A 22,685-nucleotide genomic window follows, 5' to 3' on the forward strand; every position below is an offset into this window, starting at 1 on the left:
AATTAGATTTTTGTACTTCATTTACTTACATTACTTATTTTGAAAATTTTAATAAAATAAGATACCTTAGTTTTCTGAATTTTTTTTTTCAGAAATTTTGAAAAATATGAAAGAAGGATGTTTGATCAGGTTGAAAAGTGATATAAATTGATAAATATAATAAATAATTTTTTAATCCCTTTTCACCAAATATATCTAAACAACGAAAAATCGTAAGTTTTGGTTATCATTCTCTGATACACTGATTCTTAAAAGATTTTCTACAATCTACCTCTTTTTTGGTAGAAAATAATATATATATATATCATCTCCGACGAAATAATCTGTTTCAAGAGTACTGAGGGAAATATTTTTTTTAAATAGATCATTAATTAATTATAATTAAAATGAAATTATAATAACTAATTTAAAACATTTAAAAAGAAAATTCAAGGCGACTTTTTTTTTAACTGTTTCTGCTTACAAATATCGAAGAATCTGAAAGAAAGTAATATGCGATTTGAAGGCATTGGGTTTTGAATATACCCTGAATATATAGTCTGCTTCACTTGATGTCGTTACATCCTGTTAAGATGTTCTGCTCTAAATGAGGATTTAGGTTCATGTCTCAAAAGGCTCGTGCAGTATAATTTGGGGCCGTGAGAACATAAGCAAGCTCTCTCGAAAAATTCTTCCTTATTAATAATAGAAAATAATTGAAAAAATCAAGTTTGATTAAGACGTTTCATCAAAATATATGCAATCTTGAAATTTAATAAGACCTTGACTTTTTTTCCCCCTGTTATCATTTTGTAACGCTTTATATGAATGCTCTATTTTTTTTTCCGGCAATACACATTTGGAACAGGACAAAATTAACAGGATGAACAGGATTATCAAAAGGGCAACTGTCTAGGAACCCAACAACTTTGGGCCCCCGATGCCTTGTGACCTCTTAATATTTTGGCATGCGTTTAAGCATATGCTTAAAAGCATTTAATGCTTTCATTTAATTTACAACAGTTCTATACTTGAATTTGTTCCAATTAAACTCAAATCACGCTTAAGTTAAGAACATGTTTTGCCATTTGCTTACGGATTAGTGTCGTCAAGTTTGCTTTATATTAATTGACTGATTCAACAGTGATGGAAAAATTTGTATTATAATATTTAAATTGTGAAAAAAGTACAATTTTTGCGATTTTTTTTTTTTGAAAAATTACTTTTAATTTAAATTTTACAATTTTTCTATTTGCAAAATATTGAAACCAATCTTCCTTAAAGTACTCACAATGAGTTATTTTTATATTTCAGTTTATATTAATTTTTCCTGCATGAAAATTGAATGAAAATCATATATATATAAATTCAGTTTTGGAAGTTGGGCAAGGGAAAGGGTGGTCCCGAACCTTGCCTTGTCTATAAGTCTGAATATGGATTAAACAGACCTAATCTAGAGACACGAAAATTCGGAACTCAAAAAGGCGGTGTACGGAAAATGTTTAAGAACTCCTTACTCACAATTATGCCTCAAACATTTTGGAACAAATATACTTGAATATAAAAAAGAAAAAGAAAAATGTGTTGTGGTTAAATTTATGTTCCCAGAAAAAGAGCAGCTGGTTCTGTAAAGAAAGAAAAAACTTAAAATCCTCCAAAAAGAATGAATGAATACAGGTTGCTTTTCAAAGCCCCTTAATCCATAGTAGCTACTCCCTTTACAATTTCATCCCTTATTTCAAGATCGTCCAGATAACTCTCGTAAATTCTCATATATTTCGTGACAAAGCGAGAAACTTTTCCCGCTCCTGTCTTTTATCCCCTCTATAGTCTAGACTTCCCTTCTTTGCAAATGCTTGTGCAGTGGGCTTGACCACAACAAAGAGTCTTGTGGCTGTATGAAAATGTTGATCAGTATCTCTCGCTTATTTTGGTTCAAGATAGAGATCGAATCGATGCTATCGGATCACCCCAGCAATGCGTGAGGAGAAATCGGGTTCGATCTTCAAATCTCCGATACCGCCAAATCTGCCAGCAATCGACCATCTGTCGAATCACAACAGATGGTCAACTGAACAAGCTTTGATCGGGATTGGGAGGTCACACGGAACGGACATTCACGATTATTAGTGAACCGAACAGCAAGTGCACTAGAATTTAGCACCTGTTGCGACGATGAAGAATTTTAAACAATATCGTTTTTCATTACAAAACGAAAGGAAAACATCGCGTTCTGGAAGTAATGTCACGATTCTTTTGTAGTTTGTACTGGCCTGAAATTGATTTTGACGGAATGAAAGGAATGGAAACCCTAATTTAATTGTCAGTAAAATTAATTCTTAGGTGGGAATTAAATTAAAAGAGATTAGAAAAAGAAAAATAATTACAAATGAAATCGATTTTGTTTGAAGGCATTTTAGATCCGATTTCAGAATTCTTTCGTTCAGAGATTTATTCAGTTAAAGTAAAACTGACATCTTTTATAAAAATTTCAGTTTTGAAACACTTGTGTAAATGTTTATATTCAGAGAGGAATTTTTCAAGAGCATTTATACAATTAGTTAAATAAGTTTTTTTTTAATAAAACATTATGTTTTCAAAAAAAAAAATGAAATTTTAAATCAGTCATGGTAGCAGAAAAGATATATATGATTATTATTAGATATTAAATAATTAATTTATGTTCATAATCTCGCAAACAGAATTGCAATGAAGGACCAATCTACTTAATCTCTATATAAAACATCTCCCATCTCTTTGATGACAAAATAAATCTTTAATAAATAATAATTTGTAAATAAAGCGAGAATTTTTAATTAATCAATATTTATATTTCTTTTCAGATATTTTAAACGTGTATAGCTTGATCTTCAATTTCACAAACTCTAAAAGAATACCAATGAAATCATTCTCAGTCATCTTAAATATTTACAGTTAGTTAATTAACTTCGATTCATCAACTCAAAAAGAATATGTATAAAGTAATTTATATATTTATATTAGAATTCATGAATCTCACCAACTCTAAAAAATGATCTATATAGCCACTTTCAGACGTCTTAAATATTTATAATTATGATATTCAAATTTCATCGACAAGAAAAGAAATATTATGAAGTCAAAAAATAAGGATTATTTTAAAATCGGAATGGTGTGAGCTGAAATTTTCGTTTTTAATTTGCTTTGGTATTGATGAAAAAGTATCTCTTCTCATTGATTGCGTAAGCCTAAAATTCTATACAAATCTGCAAGTTCGAGCCAAGTAGTAAATGCCAACATCCATCTAATTCTTTGTATTTTAAACCATCACGTCCATATACCTATGAACTGGACGTCTATCTCTCGATGAATCTGATTCTGAATTTGATAGAAATGCGCCAATTTAGTTTAAAAACCATATGTCGGATTTTATATATTTATGTAGCTCCCCTTTTGAATAATCGTATTCATATAGACAGACGCATTTAGTTCCCGTCCCTCCTTTTCTCTTTTTAACTAGGGGAGATCTAAAACATATGGTTTAGATCTCCCTGAGAAATCCTTCAAACTCTTGCTTTTAGCAAATGCTATATATTAGCATAATAATGATATTTGTAAATTGCGTCATGTGACATGTGTAATAGCAACATGTATAATGAAAAAAAAAAATCGTTTAAAAAATCGCAAGCTAGCGCTATGAAATTTGGCACATAGTTACTTCTTAAGTATTAAGTGATCATTAATTATAGGAAGTTTAAAAATTTTAATTAGGTTTTTAGTTAAAAATTATTCAAAACGTTAATGTGTTTCCTCTATAACTTCATGATGTATTATGCCGGCGTCCTGCCATAAGGGTAGCACGTCTTCCCCGTGGTCTGGGCGTCCTGAGTTCGAGTCCCGGTTTGGGCTTGGTTGTTCTTCCGTTGTTCTATCTGTGAGATGTGTGAATGTGCCCTCCTGTAAAAAGGGGTTGTGCAAGCGAATGAGTGCTGCTTGAGTAGCGAAGTCGTACTCTTGGCCCTAGTTGGCGCTACTATAAAAACAAGAGACGCTCCCCCACCGGCTTAAATCGCAGTCTTCGTAACAGCGGGCATGTCCATGGCAAGTGCCACAAGAAACAACAACAATAATATATTATTGCTCAAAAATCATTTTAAAATTTAAATTTATTAATAATAAAAGCTTTTTCATACAATTTTTTTGTCATCTTAATAATATTTTAACCGTATTTTACAATAATACTTTTTTATACATTAATACACAAGCGCTTTCCAAGGATATCACATTTTTTCTGTGCAGATTATGGCTACTATATAATTAAGAATAAATTTTTTTATTGAAAAAAAAAAAAGACTGACGAATCAAACAACTTTATTGGAAGAAAAAAAGTCAAACTAATCAAGCTTAAACATCATAGTATTTCGACCTAGAAGTTCAAATCATCTTTATTCATTTATTTACTTTGAAATATACTTCTTATACCAGAAAGAGAAAAGAGAAAGAAAAAAAAAAGTGAGAAGCTCTTTAATTATATCGCATTTATCTCCCCATGTTCATTTAAAAATAAATTTCCTTATTTTCTTTCAAAAACAACCAAGAAATCTGCAATAAAAGAATTCATGGAACTATGGTTAAGGTTACGTAATTATTATCTAGTGTTATTTTAATAATGAGAACTAACAGAGAAGATATTTATTAAAATAGCTAGCGGAAAACACATTTAACTGAGCAATTAGATCATTTCCAAACTCTGCAAGCTGTTTCAGAGCGTTATTTATGGAATTTATTCTCAGAAAAATGCAGTTTAAATAAATATATAGAATAACGGAAAGAAAGAAAAAGACAAATAATACAATCTAGGCAGGCAGCTTTTTAGATGTGAAGTTACTTCATTTGAATGCGTTCGCTATAAGACTTCCCGTTTTACCTCTTAATATATTACTTATTAGAAATATTTCAAAATTTAGATATTATTAGATGCTCTGTATCTTAAGCTATGTTGAGAATATAATTCTATTCTAGTTAGAACATTCACAGCTGTTAGAGTTATTTAATTCCTAAAAAATGGAGTTTTTAAAAAATTCATTTTGAGAACCCATTTTTGAACGAGTTAAAATTTTCAGTTTGTGGATTCAATAATATTTACACTATGCCAATAAATGAGATGTAAAGTTAAATGAGATGTAATCATTTTAGTAGCAGAGTATGCATATTTTTTTAACTAAAATCAGAGGCCCGAAGCCATGTAGTTCGTATTAACGTTATATATTTATCATATCATAGTTTCGAATCCTGATACCAAAAATCTGTTGTATATATATGTGTGTGTGTGTTACGGTAAATGTAAAAAATAGGTGATTATGTATAATTACCGTGGAGACTTATATGAAGTAAATCCGAGTGTTTGAAAACAATAATCGCTTTACCAACATGATATTAACAGGATTACCATTTACGAATATATTTCTTTTCGGCTTACAATTAAATTCTACAGAGGGAATATATTCCTCAATGATATTTTTCAAGGAGGTGTTGAAAATTCTAACATAAGCATGCGCCATGTAAATTACTCGACCCCATCTGGGGTCGCGACCCAATGTTAAGAATCCCTGGCTTAAAACCTGAACTTAGGGTTCCCAATAGAATTTCTGAATGTGAAAAGCGTGCCTTTCAACTTCATAACTGTGTTATCTTTTACGACTTACGCTCCCTTTCGCCAAAAGCGCTATCTTAGCGGCCGACGTACAGTTTCTTTTTGGCCACAGATAAGACAATTTTCCTTCAAGTCTGTGACTCCAATTACTCATAGTTAACTTATTGAATGGGACTGAGCAGCTGAAATGATTATCGTTATAGGGGAAGTGCTCCAGTCGACATTCCTGTGTCAAGTCCTAAGCCCATTTGTGCGTGACGGGTCCCAGGACTAGACTTGAATGAGTGCTTTTCCGTTAAGATAGACTGAAATTGCTCTTGTGTTTATGTGCTCCCGTTATCAGGTGTCTGTTGTCAAGATTAATCTAAAGGATCTTGGCTACAATTTTAGAAACCGCTGTTTCGAAAAGCTGGATAGTAAATTTTCTCTTGCTCAAGACTTTTATCGCTTTGACGGCAACATGAAGCAGAATTATTAGGGGAAATAATTCTGTAAAGACGCTACCTAGGAGTAATAACTCTTTTTATTTACAAACATTTCAAGGAGGTAATTTTCTTAAACTGCAATTGCTTATGTCATGTATTTTTGTTTAACCCTTTAAAGGGCCATTTTTTTCTAGTCATATTATATTAAAATATTTTTAGGCTTGAAATTAGAATAAGGAAAGGGATTCATTTAATTTATTAGATAAATTTAATTTGATTAATTAATTAATTTGGTAATTAATAATTAAGTAGCAAAGCAAAACACATCATTTTGTCTGAGATAAAGAACTGAAGCATCTAAGTTGCTGACTTACTAAAAAAATTGTCAGAACTTATGCCAACCTACATAATTTCATACAAAGATTGATAAATTTGGTGGGAAGCATACTTCCCAAGGTCCGAGAAAGAGTTAACTCTTTTAATCGCTGTTATCTTCCTAAACAAAGAAAATATACAACAATGTTTATCAATGCATGAAAACTTTTTCATTGTTCAGACGGATAATTTCTAACTACACGTGTAAGAAGGAAGCTAAAATCCGGCAAATAGAGCATTAACTAATAATAATAATAAGAAGAAGAAGAACAATTAAAAATTTTTTTAAAAACTATATTTTAAATCAGAATTTTTTCTTAAAAAACAGTTTTTCTTTATAGCATGCGAAAAAACAATGTCAGAACAATGAAAACTTTTTCATTGTTCTGACGGAAAATTTCTTACTAGACGCGTAAGAAGGAAGTTAAAATCCGGCAAATAGAGCATTAACTAATAATAATAATAAAAAAAGAACAATTAAAAAATTTAAAAAAAAACTATATTTTAGATCAGAAATTTTTCTTAAGAAACTGTTTTTCTTTATAGCATGCGAAAAAACAAATAAATTCAAAAGTTTTTCTTTCTAGCATGCGAACCACACACACACACACACAAAAAGTCAATGTATTCGACTTCGAAAATTTGACGAATCTCCTTATGTTGATATATCTCTAAATCCCAGATACACTTTTTTTTGGAATCATATCCGTATGTTTGTCAGTCTGTGAACAAAATAATTCAAAAATAAATCCAGTTAGGCAAATGAAATTAAGTATGCAGCATTTGCCCAAAAATATAGACGTAAACCAAATTTTATGCAAAATTTATTATTTGGAAGCCTATCTGTTTGCCTGTCACTATAAACATGAACTCAATATCCAAAATAATTGTGCAATATCATCCATAAATAATCCAGAGAGAAGAATTCAAACTTGACCCTCTAAATTTAAAATGAGTAATTCCATTTTCTAATTTAGACTAAAATGTTATTAATGCATTACCAGTAACATACACTTACGTAGTAGTTAATTGTATTAATTTTTTTTATATAAGCGCTCGTAACATACCAGATAAAAAAGTTAAATCTTCCTTTAATTCCATTTATTTTTAATGCCATTTACTACTAATAAACTAGAAAAAAGTCTTTTTATTTATTTTTTTTTTTTTTAGAAAAAATATGATTGGCAAAATCTGAGTTCAAATTACGTGGCATTATATATATGTATATATATAATTTACTTCGCGGTGATATAGAGTGAAGTCACCCAGATTAAAGTTGTTTATGTAATACCAATAACACAGACTTTTTATATAAGCGCTCGTAATACGCCAAATAAAACAGTAGAAGTTAAATTTTACTACGACTGCATTTATTTTTAAAGCCATTTACAACTAATAAAAGTTAAAGAATTGTCTTTTTTGAGAAAAAATATTATTGGCAGAATCTATGTCCATACTATGCGACATTATCTCTCTCTCTCTCTCTCTAAGCCTTTATATATATATATATATATATATATATATATATATATATATATATATATATACACAGAGAATGGTTATAAAGTTCCACTTTGAAATGGTCATAAAAGGAAAACCAAATGTTATCAAACTTAGTAATAGTTTAAAGAAGGTTATAGAAATTTATTTTCTACAAAAAATAAATAAATAAAAAAGCTCAAAAACTCATCATCAGGGAGGAATGTTTATGTATTCAATATAGTTAAACAAAATAAGGCATCGGTTTAAACTTGTTTAATCGTTTCTGAAGCGTGTTACAAAGCGTGTTCAATGTGGCATCCACCATTTTTTGAAAGCACGTTAAGTCACATTACTGCATTCATAATAGTAACTCTTAGCATATCAGGAGGAATGCTGAACACATGTCGGTGTATCGTATCGTCGCATACAGTGCCATTTCCCCCCTGGTGGTAAGTTATTGCTATTATTATTGACTTATTTATTTTTTTGGCGAAAAAGAAATTCCTCTGACTTTCTTTAAACTATTACCAAGTTTGATAACATTTGGTCCAGTAGTTTTCCTTTTATGACCATTTCAAAGTGGAACTTTAATTGTAACCACTCTGTATATATATATATATATATAAAATTTACTTTGCGATTTTCCGGAATGAAGTCTGCGCGATTAATTTTTTTAATGTATTACCAATAACACACACTTGCATAGCAGTTAATTGTGTTATTTTTTTTTATATATAAGCGCTCGTAATACGTCAGGTAAAAAAGAAATTAAGTTTTACTTCGATTCCATTTATTTTTAATGCCATTTTCTTCTAATAAACTGAAAAAAAAAAAACCACACATGACATAATATAAATAATTAAAACATAAAAATATTGGCAAAATCTGCCTCCATACTCCGTGGCTTTTTTTAAACATGTGCATGTATGTATACACGCATATAATTTGCTTCGCGACGATACGGAGTGAAGTCACCCCGAACGAATAATGTGACAACGTGTTTCGTCAACAGAATTGCATTCCCCTCCTCCCTACACACACCCTCCAACTGCAGCAGCGTCATTTACCAGAGTGTACTTAAATAAATAACTGGAAGAGATACTAAAGCCGGTTCGAAACAAAACATTGCCAAGACGATGAGCATCATCCTTGACGGGTGATTTCTTGGCTGAATTCTTGAAGAACAGAGCGCCAAATAGTGGGGGAGTAGGAGAAGAGGCAAGGAGGAATCGGATATCCAAATAAACAACAGCCTGGCAGCGGAGTGGCCCCAGAAGCACCCCACAGCGCAACAGGTGATTAGAGGTCAGGTTTGCTCCAAATTGTGCCCACCGGCAATTTTGCTACAAAGTACTCAGGTACCTCATCAACTTAGTCTGGGTAAATAAATCGAAAACGGTTTATTACCAAAAACGGGCACTTTGTGAGGGGGGAGGTAAAAATGATCATGACTGTACAACGGATAGCATTTTCCGCCTTCTGTCTAATCCTGCGTCTTAACATCTGGTGTATTTCATCATATGCGCGGCTTAAGCACACAGTAAAGATATTTTTTTAAGTGTAAGAAAATGGGGCAAGATATACAGCATCTGTGCAATGATGATACAAAACGCAACAACAAATTATGATGATTTCTTGCTTCAACTTTCAGTATGACTGCATAGCAATTTACATTGAATTTACTTGCAAAGGACTGCTCAAACCATTTTTTTTAGTGCTTCCATTTCAATTGCAAAAGTCTTTCACGATTTCTTCAATGCAATAAAATGTTTTTCGCGATCTTAAGTGTGGGTTTAAATTTAAAAACAGAATGTAATAATTAATCATTGAATCATTGCATGGAAAATTTTCAAAGCAATGTCTTTTGCTTTGATTAATTAATTTGGTTACTTAGGTTAATGAATATATAAACCGCACAAAATTTGCCTTATTTTTTTATGTAACATCGAGACTAATAATATACAGGTAACTCAATAAAGCTTATAATAAAAGCACCATACACGTATTTAAAACAGACGATGTAACGAAATTTATTCCACCTACTTTGAAATCGGAAAAATGGAATCAGAGAAATTCAGATGAATGAAAAAATAAAATAAACATAATTAAGATTAATGGAAATATTTGTATAAATTATTCAGATAAGAAGAAAACTTCAAATGAAAGTTATTTAGGTAAATGGAAATATTATCATTAATAATTCAGAAAAGGGGGGAGGTGCGGGGAATCAATTGAAAATAATTCGGATAAATGAAAAAAAATCAAATAAATGAAAGAATTTGTACCAGAATAATTCAGATAAATGGAAAAATCTGAATGAAAATAATCCATATAAATGGAAAAATTAGAAATGTGAAAATTAAAATCATTCAGACAAATAGAAAAATTCAAACGAAAATAATTCGGGTAATTAAATGACAGCTTCTGTTATAAGAATTAGTTTAGAAGAGATATGAAAAATTAGAGCGTTTCAAAAGGATAATTTTCAGTAAAAAGTCAACGGAACGCAACTCGATTTGTAGCACTCGCAGTCTAGGACATGATTGATAGCATGTTTAAAATGTTTTAAGTTGTTGATTTTAGTGTTATCGTACCTCGTTATGACAAAAAATTCTATACTCGGAGAATCAATTAGTGATTCTTTCATTGATGAATAGATGTCACAATCTTCCATAAGTTGAAAACCATGAACCAAATGGGATTCACTAAGTGCACTAATGACAGTTTAATTGGAAAAGAATTTTATAAGGTTTCCTAGTTTTAAGTCGTGAATCAAATGGGGACGCTTAACTGCGTTATTTTCACTACCATTTAATTAGATTATTCTTTCCGCTTCGGGAACGTGCTCTTTTACCAATTCAACTAAAAATCCATTGACCATCCTTAAGGAATCCGTCCATTCCATCCCTTACGGAATAAGGTCTTATACGAAATAATAATGGCTTAGAATGACTTATTGTTAGCTTTTAAGTCTAAAACGCGATGATCTGATACGCGTACCATTCTCGGTCAAACAGCAAGGAGATCAATTATATAAAACGGATATTGTTTTCATTAGTTTCTAAATGATGTTTCGCTAAATTATTTTTATTTGCTTGTTTATTTTTTATATGTGTAAGTAAATGGAAAAAGTATTTTCAATATTGGAGAAATTTATTTCCAGGAACTTACTTTTTGTTTTCAAGATTATTTAATATTTACAATCTTTTCTCTAACAACTTATGTTTTTGAAACGCGTAAGTTTAGAACACGGATTCATTTAATGAAAAATATTTCGAAATGGGGGAAAAAAATCGACATGGATATTTATAAAAATAGTAAAATTATCATCAGTACAGGGAATAAATTATGAATTAAAATTTAAATTACGAATTAAAATCATGAATAAGAATTTTTTTATACTTAATTTGTGGTTCCGTAATTCAGAAGGGGGGGCATTTTTTTTTTTGTGTGTGTGTGTAATTTTATACTGTACTCTAATTTTCAAGGGTCGTGCATGTAAATTAAATAACTCTGACTTGTTATTTGAGTTTATCAGAAACTTGCTGTTTAAATCTGCTTATATAGAGAATAATATTAAAATCAATTTAAAATTTTCTGGTTTTTGAAATTGCGGAGAGGAAAAGAGGCGCTCTGAGATATACTTTGTCTAAAAGATCTTTAATCCTGCCATGTCCCCAGAAATAATGGCATAGCGACTTGGATGAGGGGGTGAGGCAAGGGAAATATAGTCGCCCGTGCTCCGTTCTTTCCCCTTGGCAACAAAGTGTCGGTGTATTAATGTCATTTTCAAAGAAGAATATGGGGAAAGAGCGAAAAAACAATATCATATCCTGGGAGCCCCTGCACTAGGAAAGCCACTGAAGACGAACTAGGAACGAAAAGAAATCATATTCTATTCCGGGCTGCATATTTCACAAATACACATTTATCTTGCTACTGGAGTTGGTATTCGAAATTTTAACCAATCACAGCTCTAATTTCGTAAAAGTAAGAATGCAAACAAATGCTGCATTGCAAGTTCTTTGCAATATTTGTTCAAGAGTTATTGTCGCCCTATTTTACTAAGAAAATTTAAGAAAATGAGTTAACATCAATCTCCGATTTCAGATTTGTAATGAGAGATAATATTAACACGAGCAAAAGTTTTGAAACTTGGTTGAAATATTTCGATTAATGAGTGAAAATTTTTATCTTTATTAAATTACATAGAAGTAAAAAACAATATTTCTGTTGATTAGACATTTTAAAAGAATTAGGTTATAGAATCTGGAAACTTAATCACTGTTAGTTTGCCTATTCTATTTTCTTTGACTTACCATAAAAGATAATATCTTCTCGAATCGATTTGTTAATAATAAATCTCAAGTTTTAATCAATCTTAAATCAATGTCTTGGTATAGATGACACATATTTGTTACACAATTTACCTATCGCATATTAAATACAATGTTTACAGTTTAAGTACCAACCAAAATGTTTTTGTTTCATAAGAAAGAGTTAAAATTTTAAAAAATAATTTGTCATGATTTTTCAAAATTGATTATTCTACCGAAACCTACTACATTTGAAGATAGATTCGATTTAAACCAATATAAAATGCGTTAATATTATGCTATTAAAATCAACAATATGATGAAACATGATGTCTCAAATGATACTATCATTGACAGTAAAATTGTTATTATATTAGGATCGACGTTTAGGAATGAATTTACAAAAAACGCCCGAAAAAAACGAATCAAACGCCAATAACGGCAATGATCTTGTAATATTTATTTACTATTGCTCTTTCAATATTAAAGGCTCCGCCTTTTAAATACTTGTCTATGATGTGATTGGTTGAAATTAAGAATACCGCCTCCGGTTGCAAAATGAATGTACATTTGTGAAGTATGCATCCGGGTACATCTTAATCTCAAAGCACAGAAATACCCAGAACTCAAATATCTAAGGTACAGCTACAGCAAAATACCTTTATAAAACATTTTCAAATTTAAATATAATGAAGTTGGCGGAATTAATTATCATCACGGCCTTATTGCCCTTTCTTTGCCCCTTACCACAATGCATCATTACGTCACTGATTTATGTGAAATGAAATTTTCAACTTTTCTGAAACATGTTACTGTAGTTATCTTTAATACTGTGTAGTTCTTTTGTCATGTAAACTGACGAATCTGTTCTCTGTATTTACTTAACGACAGCTACAAATATAGTGCTATAAAGTTTAATTGCGTTTTCTTTAAATTTGTACTTCGCTTGCGCAGACGCAGACGAAGCCATCATAGCTCAGTGGTTAGAGCACTGGTCTTGTAAACCAGGGGTCGTGAGTTCAATCCTCACTGGTGGCTAAATTTTTTTTTCCGTTTTTTTTTTTTTTTTTTTTTTTTTTTTAGTAAATGGTTGATACGCATCCATATTTTTTTTTATGAACAAAATTGTTTTTGAAAATATTTTGTTGCAGGTTATGGTGATTTTTTAATACATTTTGAATTAAATGAAAGTCAACCGTCTAATCTGAGATTAGAAATATTAATGGTTAAAAGTTTTAATAAATTTGTAAGAATTTTTAATTTCCATCAAAAGAGACAAGAAAACTCTTGTAAAAATAATGCGTATGATATTTCATAGAAACAAACAACATAAACACGTTATGAATATAATTTCCAAAATACACATTGAACAATTCTATTCATAAGTTAGAGCCTGAGGGAAACTGAATTTTTTACGAAGTTATAAAAACATAATCCATTTCATTGATAAATAAAAAAAATTAAAATATCATCATCTAACATAGTCGGTACCTACATGTGGAAGTCCCTTCACCTGTACAACCCGGTCATGACTATACCTGCGGTACATAATTATGTACGGCAGAAGCTGTATTGCTCATTGTTATTAAGCAACATCATGCGACAGATCATAATAATGTTATTATCTCTATATATTCTGGGACATACGGAGGTGATTCTGCCCCCCCCCCTGGTAGAACGGCCAAAGCTACGTCCTCTTCCTTACTTGTACATTTTTGTTAATTTTCAATTAGATCCATGCCCCCCTTATTCCCAAAGAAAAAAAATTTCTGCGATTTTTTATAGATTAATAAATTTTATAATATAATTAGTATATTAGAAATGATATATTCTTGAAAAATAATACCTAAATAAATTATATTGATTAAAAATAGGTAGGCAACACATTAAACGTATCATTGCAATAAATAAATTACAAATTTCAGACATTTTTTGAAGATTTTTGATTTAGCATCAATTTTTAATAAGTCATAAGGAGCTTATTTTTGAATTCGTTTTTATTTATACAGAAAATTATATCGATATAACAATCTTTATCACTAGTCATTTTGCGCTTATTCGATCTGATTGCGCTCCTGGGAGGCCATCTTCTTAGTGCAGCCCTTTATACATTTAATATCAAGACTGCCCATCTCGTAATAGAAGCAAAGAATTATTAAAATTGTACTAAAGATACTTTGAAATCAAAATATCTATTTATTATTATATTTATTAAAAAACAAAATTAACGAAAATGATAAATCTTTTAAATTTGATTTCAACTTTTCGTTGTCAAGAGACACGATAACTATTTTAGGACATATTTTAAAACTTGAATTGTGTTCAGGTCACGATGACAACATGTGAGCTAACGTGCCCTCACCAAATTTTCACACCAGACCAACGGCAGATACTCGCCGTTGGTCTGGTGTGAACTGGTGCTGACTAGCAAAAAAGTGAAAAACATAAATTCTGCAAAATTTAATTATAAATCCCTTTCAAATTATGGTTATCTATGGAAGCTATACATCCACATGACCTGAATATTATATAGCCAAGTCGGCAATTGCCTTGAAAAAACCCACAAATACCGAGGGGGGGGGAGGCTTTCAGATTTTTCTTTCGCATTATTTTCAGGAGATCTTAATTTTGTACTTTCATTTTATTAATAAATATCATGTACTTGAACTTATTTAAATTAAAAACATATATTACATATATATTAAAAGCATATATCAAATTCCATAACATTATTCTCGGCATTATGGCATTTTTTCCCCAATGACTTCAAATTCACCAATACTGTAGAGCAACTTCTTTTATAATTGACGGACGACTCACGACTCAACAGTTCTGGCAAACTTTGTATTACGTTGAAAAGCTTTATAACTGTTTTAGTGTTGTCTTTAAAGTTAATTTTTAAATATTTTGTTATGGGCTAGATACTGAAACTAACTCCCATGAAGAGGACCCGCAATTAAAAGTTTTGTTAGTGAACTTTGACATTATAATTGCTTTTATAAAGACTAAATTAAAAATCAACATAAAAAGAAGTTTTAGAATTTAGGTGGGAAGTGGGTGATTCTTCCATTGCCTAAGGGCCCTACAAATCTTAATTCGTCCCTCACCCCGACCTTTGTTTGATTCGGATAATCGTTACAGGAATGGTAATCAAGACCCAATTAAATAACCTTTACGTTATGAAAATCAAGATCCAGTTCTATTATCATTATGTTTTAATCCCTTAATCGTCGTATCCGTATGTCAAATCGGTATCGAATTAACGCTTTTCAAAATTCAAATGCGTTATAATCGAAGCAAAATTTACTCATAATCTATGAACGCCTCAAATGTTATATGGATTTTTAATTGAATCAGTAAGATAGCAAATTCCGGAAATGAAAGACACTATATAATCAGGAAATAAAAAAAAACAATTAAGAAGTTAATTAAATGTTTTTTATTATTAACAATTCCTTCATACACTTAATATTTTTCTATTGACATGATTTTTGAGGCAGCCTATTTTCTACTTCTTTATTAGTTTTCAACCAAAAGACTGCTGCAAATAATAATTTATTTAAAAAGTTTTAAAGGGAGATTTGAATTTTTAACTCAATAAAAGATCGTAAAAAAATATGAACTCCTTTCGTCCAACTTTATTTTATAAAATTTTGCTCTTAATTAAATAACGTAGAAAACGTTCACAGAAAAAAACATTTAATATTATCTCAACGCGCGTGAGTATAAATTCATTGTTTGCAGTTATTAAACAATGAAAAGCATTATTATAAATTACTCATAAATGCTTTTAAAATTATTAAAATTAGAAAAATAAACTATATCGAAATAAAACTGGCTTCACTAAAAACTTAATTTTTTAAAAATTTTATTTTAAAGTGGTTTAAAAATTATTCTTGAACTATAACATGATCCGTAAATTACGGAGAGAAAACGTTAAAATCTTGATTGATTTTTAATCAAAAATCTAATAAATCTTTTAAAAAATCTCACAATGAGAACTACTACTCTAGAAGTAACAACTTGACAAATAATAACTCCATGCCCAACCGTATACTCTGTAGAACGTTTAGGACGATTTTTTCGTATGCATGTCGCATTACTCCATTTACAAATAATATGCATATAAATGTCTCCGTATTAAAACTTTCAAAAACTGTTTTGAACGATATATTTTCTTGGAATACCTCGAGACCACATAAACAGTTCTTTTACCAAAAATCACACAGCAGTGCAACTCAACACCAACGAATGTGGCTACATACCCATGCAATGAATACCACGGGAATACTGAATCGAAAAGAATCGAATAAGTAAATAATTCACCGTACAGACATCCTTCCCTGGAATCTATTATCCAGATTGTACTGAAGGACCCAAGTGGGCAAATGTTTTTCTAGGATTCAGATGAAGAAAGGAGGGAAAAAAGTCCCCTTCCCATTCGCGTTGAAACTCAATATCAGTTTATTTTTACCACCTTTTTGACCCATTTCACATTGACTTATCCGAATCGGGTTTCATGAGGGGAGTGAGCTCTAGAGGGGAGAGTCCTCAACCCCGACAAAGCGTAAAGATAATGAAGGTTATTCAGAGGGTAACTATGAGGGAGAGACAACCGGCCTCGGGGTCTGCAACTGGAGCTGAAAAGTTTGCACATGATTTTAATTGAGCATTGCGGTTTCCTATGCTTCTCTACCAAGAAAATGGATGGAGATTGAGAGAGTGTAAAAAGAAAGAAGAGATAGGTTGGTATTTCAAGTACTTGCTGCCATTTAAAATTTTATGTTAAATTGTCTCCTGCCAGATAGACATATAATTCAGGGACATCCATCAGCAAGTTAAACGTAGAATAGAGATTTTTTTTTTTTTTAAATTATATTCTTTAGTGATTTGTATCTTATTTTAGTTTTTTATTAGTCACCTTTGGCGACCAGTTTGTTCGCCAAGATTATTGGGTTTTTAGGATGTTAATTATTAACATGGATGTATTTCTTTAAAAAACCATTTAACCTTGTAATTTGATACGACAAAAACACATACGATACATAGGAATACACATATGATTTTGATATGACTAAGCTAAAAGTGTATATATTATGAAATAAAAGGAGAAGTGAAATTTACTGATTTAATGATTGGCAAAAGCACGTGTTTGAATATTTTAATAGAGTTTGAATTCGATCATAGCATTTAAAAATATTGTTTCAGAATTCATTGTTTCAAGCTGAATTAAAAATATTGTTTGAGTTAAGGGGAAAACTGTACGGAAATGAAATTTATATCATTAAAAAGATAATTTTGTTTAGGTTTAAGATAATACAAAAAGCATATTTTATAAAATTGTTTTGGAAGATATGAGTATCAGTTTCCCTAAAAAAATCATAACGATTACGACTAGACTTAAAATTTATAAATGGGCTCCAAAATTGAAAAAATTTCGAGCGATTTCTGGCCAAATATAATCGTGACAATTTTTTATTGCAATTTTAAAACCGTTTATGAGCATTTCACGTATACATCTAAATTTGGATCGTTTTTGGACGATTGGCACGGTTTTGACTTGTTTGGCTAGAAACCATATATTAATCTTAAGTCTTACCACGATTCCTTATGAGACGATAGTTAAGCCTATTTTTGCGCTTCATTGAACTTTTTATTTAAAGCCAGCTTCTTTTACATCTTCTTTCCTCTGACTGAATGTCCTCTTTGGTGTCATGGCGAATTATTTCCAGAGCACATCTAATAATATGTTGCGGCTCCATTAATTAGCTAAGCTGTAAAAATGTTCAATAAATAATGCAGTCTGAATTTCTTATGAAGTCTTGTTTATATTTGACAGTTGCCATTCGACGATTAGTAATAAGCTCGATTTCTGTGCTATACGTTAGCATTTTATTTATATAGATTTTTTTTTTTCATGCAAAAGACACACAAAGTGAAGATATTGCAATCATCAGAAAACGCGATTGTAGTTTTGATTAATTTTCATCGTTTTAACATCACTAAGCCCGAAAAGAACTTTTTTTTTTTTTTTTTTTTCAAAATACGCTTGTTTGTTTGTTTATCCGTCAATATGTATGTGAAAAATGGAAGAAGCTAAATTAATGAAACATGGTATGAGACCAGTATAAAAGAGTTTTCATCTTCTGATCCCTTTCAAAGATTTCACGTTTCGTCATCCTATTTAAATTTGACTGATAGAACGATGCAGAGTTAAAAAAAAAAATATTAGAACTTTAATTTCGAGAATGGATCGATTCAGCAAATTAAACACGACAAAGTATTCCACCGAAATTTTCATCATGCGTCACCAAGATTAGGTTCCTTGAACTATTTAAATTCTCATCTTTTTACGTCTGATTGACGGCCTGAGAAAAAAAAATGGCGAGATAAAAAAGAAAAAAAAAAAAATACAAGCTTCATTTCGAGAATGTGTTGATTCAGCAAATTAGACGCAATAAATCATTGCGTCGAAATATTTTCCGGGAGATCCCATAATTGGTTTTTCGCAGCAATATCAGTTTTCATCTTCTCACTTTTGATTGACTGTTTGAGCGAACGATAAAGAAAAGAAAAAATAATATTGCGAGCTTCATTTTGAAAATGTATCGAACCGACAAATTGGAAACAACAAAGCAGTCCATTGAGATTTTCCTCAGAAATTACTTTTTTTCTTTTTAACTTTTCGGTCTGCATTTTTCTAAAATCAAAATACATATACTTTATGCTCCATTTTAATGGTCTTGGCAGATCAGAGAAATATTTCATTTTCTGATGAAAGTGATACTTGAAAGAGATCAGAAAACTGGAAATTTAATATTCTGCGTTATCCAACATTTATAAATTAGAGATTATTCAAGCGCTTTATTTTAGGTACTGAAAGAGAAACCAAAATCTTCAGCAAAAATAAATACAAGAATAGTTTCTTTTGACGGCCCTCGATTAAAGGGTAACCATGCTATCAGCAAATCTCCCAGAAACAACCAACTCAGTTTCAAACAAAGAACTGTGAGTACAAAAGACGCAGGTACGAAATCCTTTACAAACTGATGTTATCAAAAGGCCTATAAATAAGAAGATAAAAGCCAAGACACTTGAAATACCCCAAAAGATACTATTTTCACGGTCTAGAAGAAATCAGGGACTTCGGCGGCATCGAAATCCCAGGCGCTGAAAAGCTAGACAGGTACTATTTAGTCCCACTGCCATTAATATCTGTCTTGGATAGCGCCGTGAAAGGGAATGAATGCTTCTAAGAATAAGTTTCGCTGAGGGGATTTTTGTCGGCCTCATTGAAATTTGCACTGAAAGACGAGGTTGTTAAGATAATGCAATTCTGGCATTTTACCATTAGGGAAAGACTTTGTCAAAAGCTCTTTAAGACAGACATATTTCGGAAAACGTACACAGAAAACAGCAGTACATGAATAGGCAATTTCATGTTTTAACTCTCAAAGAGGAATCTCATCTGACTTCCTTATTCTAAGTTTTCATCTGTTAGGACAATCTTTCTAAGCTGTGGGTCATGACTTTGTTGGGTCACTTATAAAATTTACCTGGGAGTGGAATTTAATATCTCTTCTTCCTTCCCATTTCTTCTTAATTTAAAATCAACGATGGTGATTTGATATAAATTATTTAGCTGAAACTTTGTGCATAACCATTTTAAATTTAATTTATTGTTAATTAGGAAATCATTATATTATTCTTTTTTTTTATAACCAAGAATACGTTTTGAAGGTATACGTATTTGAAATGGTAGTGTGTGTGTGTGTGTGTGTGTGAGTGTGTGTGTGTGTGTGTGTGTGTAGGTGTGTGTGTGTAGGTGGGTGTGTGTTTCCACCCAACAATGAATCCTTAACGGAAAAAGCTTCAGTATACCATTATCTGTTTCTGGATCCGAAAGGGATTGTTTAATATGGAAGTTCATTTTATTCACCTCTTAAAACCTTGACCACACATTCGATTCTTTGTCGCTATTTTTTTGTCCGATGCTCCTCCGTTATCAGAAGTGCACTCATAGGTGTGTGTGCACTGCCCATCTACTAGTATTGTACTTTACACTGTACTCCCGATTGTACTGAATTTCTACTACTCGGATACTAAAAGCTGCAATTGCGGATGAATTTCTTTCCCGCTTTCGTTACATCTTCTGGCGAAACAAAACAAAAGAACTCGAAACAAAACGGTCTTTAATGACATTATCCGGTTCGGCAATGTCGCGTGTTGTACCCAACTGTTATCAGAGTACTTTATGATATATGTAATATGTTGGATAGGCAATTAGACGCAAAGAAATCAGATGCGTGCTATGATGTATGTGTCTGTCAATAAGGAGCGATTCATTAAAGCTAGTTTTCGAGCTCTGTTCAAAATCGAAATATCGGTACAGAACTCAAGAAGAAACTTGGAAAAAAGTATTCCTAAAATTAATTTAAATTTTACATCCTTTTTAGTGACAAAAGAATGGAAAGAAAAACAAAGAAATTTTTCTCAGTAGTATTGGAAGATAAGACTGTTAAATGTGATTAAGAGAACAGCATAAAAATGCATCAAGTTAAGCGAAATCAGATAATGCTGGAAACAAAATACATCACAAAAAAAGAAACAAAATGCATTAAGATTAAAAAAAAAAAAAAAAAAAAAAAAAAAACTAAATGAGCTAGAAAGGAAAATATATCGTTTAGAAAAAAAGAAGAAGAAAAATAAAGGGAAAGAAACTAACTAACATGACTGTATGAGTGAAATATATATCAAAGCACAGGGGAAACTAAATGCTCTATTCTAACTGAATGTCTGAATGAAAAAAAAATAACGAATGATTCCAAGACTGATAAATACATGACAAATTGTATGTCATTCAGTAACTACAGTAATTGAAGATCTGAAATGTAAAAGAAAAACAGACATCATGTGTGATTCCGGAACAATCTTGTTTATTCCTACAATGCAAAAGAAATTATTAAATTAGTGCTTCTTTTTGTTAAGATTATGAATTTTTTCTAGCCCTAAAGCTGTTGTCTTTTCATTAGTTGAACAGTCTCGAACATACTAAACCAAAGTTCTTTTTTGTCCATCTCTGTCAATCTGTCATAATATCTTTTGATATGTTTCTCAGAAGAAAGTGCCAATCAATGACTTTGTTTTTGGACATTTGATACTGTTAGAAAGGACGGCGAACCGGTTTTGAATAGCATTAAAAATGAAAGGTTGTGTGTGAACACAATCTTTGACAAAAGATATACACCCGAAGAACAAGAATATAATTCCTGTAAGGAGACACAAGTTATTTCTTGAATATATCTGAAGGAAGAAACCAGGACGAAATTTTGATAAACACCGACAGATCATGTATTCTATAACAAACCTGGGTTTGGTCACCTTTTACTTTAAAATGAAGATAATTTACCACTTCATTTCGAAACATTCGACAAGCTCAAATAATAACATTGTAAAAGAAATCTCTTCCAGCATTATCTAACAAAAAATAGATAAACCATAAAAGAATTTGCAAGACCTTTAATGCTGTTTCACAAATAAGATTGAATGTTATGTTTTAACAAAAGTTTATCAATATGTAAACATAATTGCGTAAGTGAAGCCCAGGTCATACATACACTTTCACTTCCGCCTCCAGTTATGAATAGTTACTTAGCTAGAGTAAACGACGGCAGAAGCGGGATATTATTTTCTCGTACTCTCATCATAATTTACTTTCAAAGTAACATAACCGCACAAATGTTCTGCCGCATGGCTTCTGCTAATACATGGAATGCATTTTCTTTCATATCCTCCCCCAGCGCCCTATTTTGGCAAAATAAGCGAGCGCCTCATTGGGCATGAGTAAATGCACAGAAAGTCAAAGCAGGCCAAGCTAGTCTATTTCAAATTCATCTTCTAGATATCGTTCTGGAAAACATATACTTTTTTTTAAAAGTTATTCAAAATGATTTTAAGCAATAACAGCAGCAGTTTCATATCCTATCCCATCTAAATCTGCGATAATAGCAAATATTATATTTTACTCATATTCTTATACTAGCTACATATATTATATGGCTACGCATATTGGATGCATTTATTTGTATAAAAAAAAGTTGTTTTCATGCATTTGGCCGATTTCAACACAGTGATGTGCAGAAAAGGCGATATCGATAAATCTTTATCCAACCCACATTCGTATTATCAATTGCGTTAAAATTCTATATATAAACGTGTCTAAGTCTTAAATAGTCGACTGGTAATGAGTTTTTCTTCAAGTCGTTTGGCCTTCTATAACGACTAACGATTGTCATTATGCAAATAAAGTCTTATAATATCATAAGTGTCGCAAAAACTTAACATTTACTTCTGTTGAATTTTTGTATACTTGAATGCGAAACTAATTACTCAATTCGAGACAGAGAGGGTTTCTTCTTCTTCTTCTTTTTTTTTTTTTTTTTTTTTTTTTTTTAACTTTATATACATGCTACTTTT

At 31.1% G+C, this 22,685-nt stretch overlaps 1 protein-coding gene and 1 non-coding gene across 2 annotated transcripts in view; both read left to right on the plus strand.

Moving 5' to 3' along the window:
- Positions 1-22,685, plus strand: part of LOC129958801 (G-protein coupled receptor moody-like) — a 99,282-nt gene that overhangs the window by 75,794 nt on the left and 803 nt on the right. The gene's annotated exons all lie outside the window — the stretch shown is intronic.
- On the plus strand, positions 13,175-13,247 carry Trnat-ugu (transfer RNA threonine (anticodon UGU)). The gene has a single exon. It is a non-coding gene; the product is annotated as a tRNA-Thr (tRNA).

This window comes from Argiope bruennichi, chromosome X1 (assembly GCF_947563725.1).
Source record: "Argiope bruennichi chromosome X1, qqArgBrue1.1, whole genome shotgun sequence".
Classification (NCBI taxonomy): domain Eukaryota; kingdom Metazoa; phylum Arthropoda; class Arachnida; order Araneae; family Araneidae; genus Argiope; species Argiope bruennichi.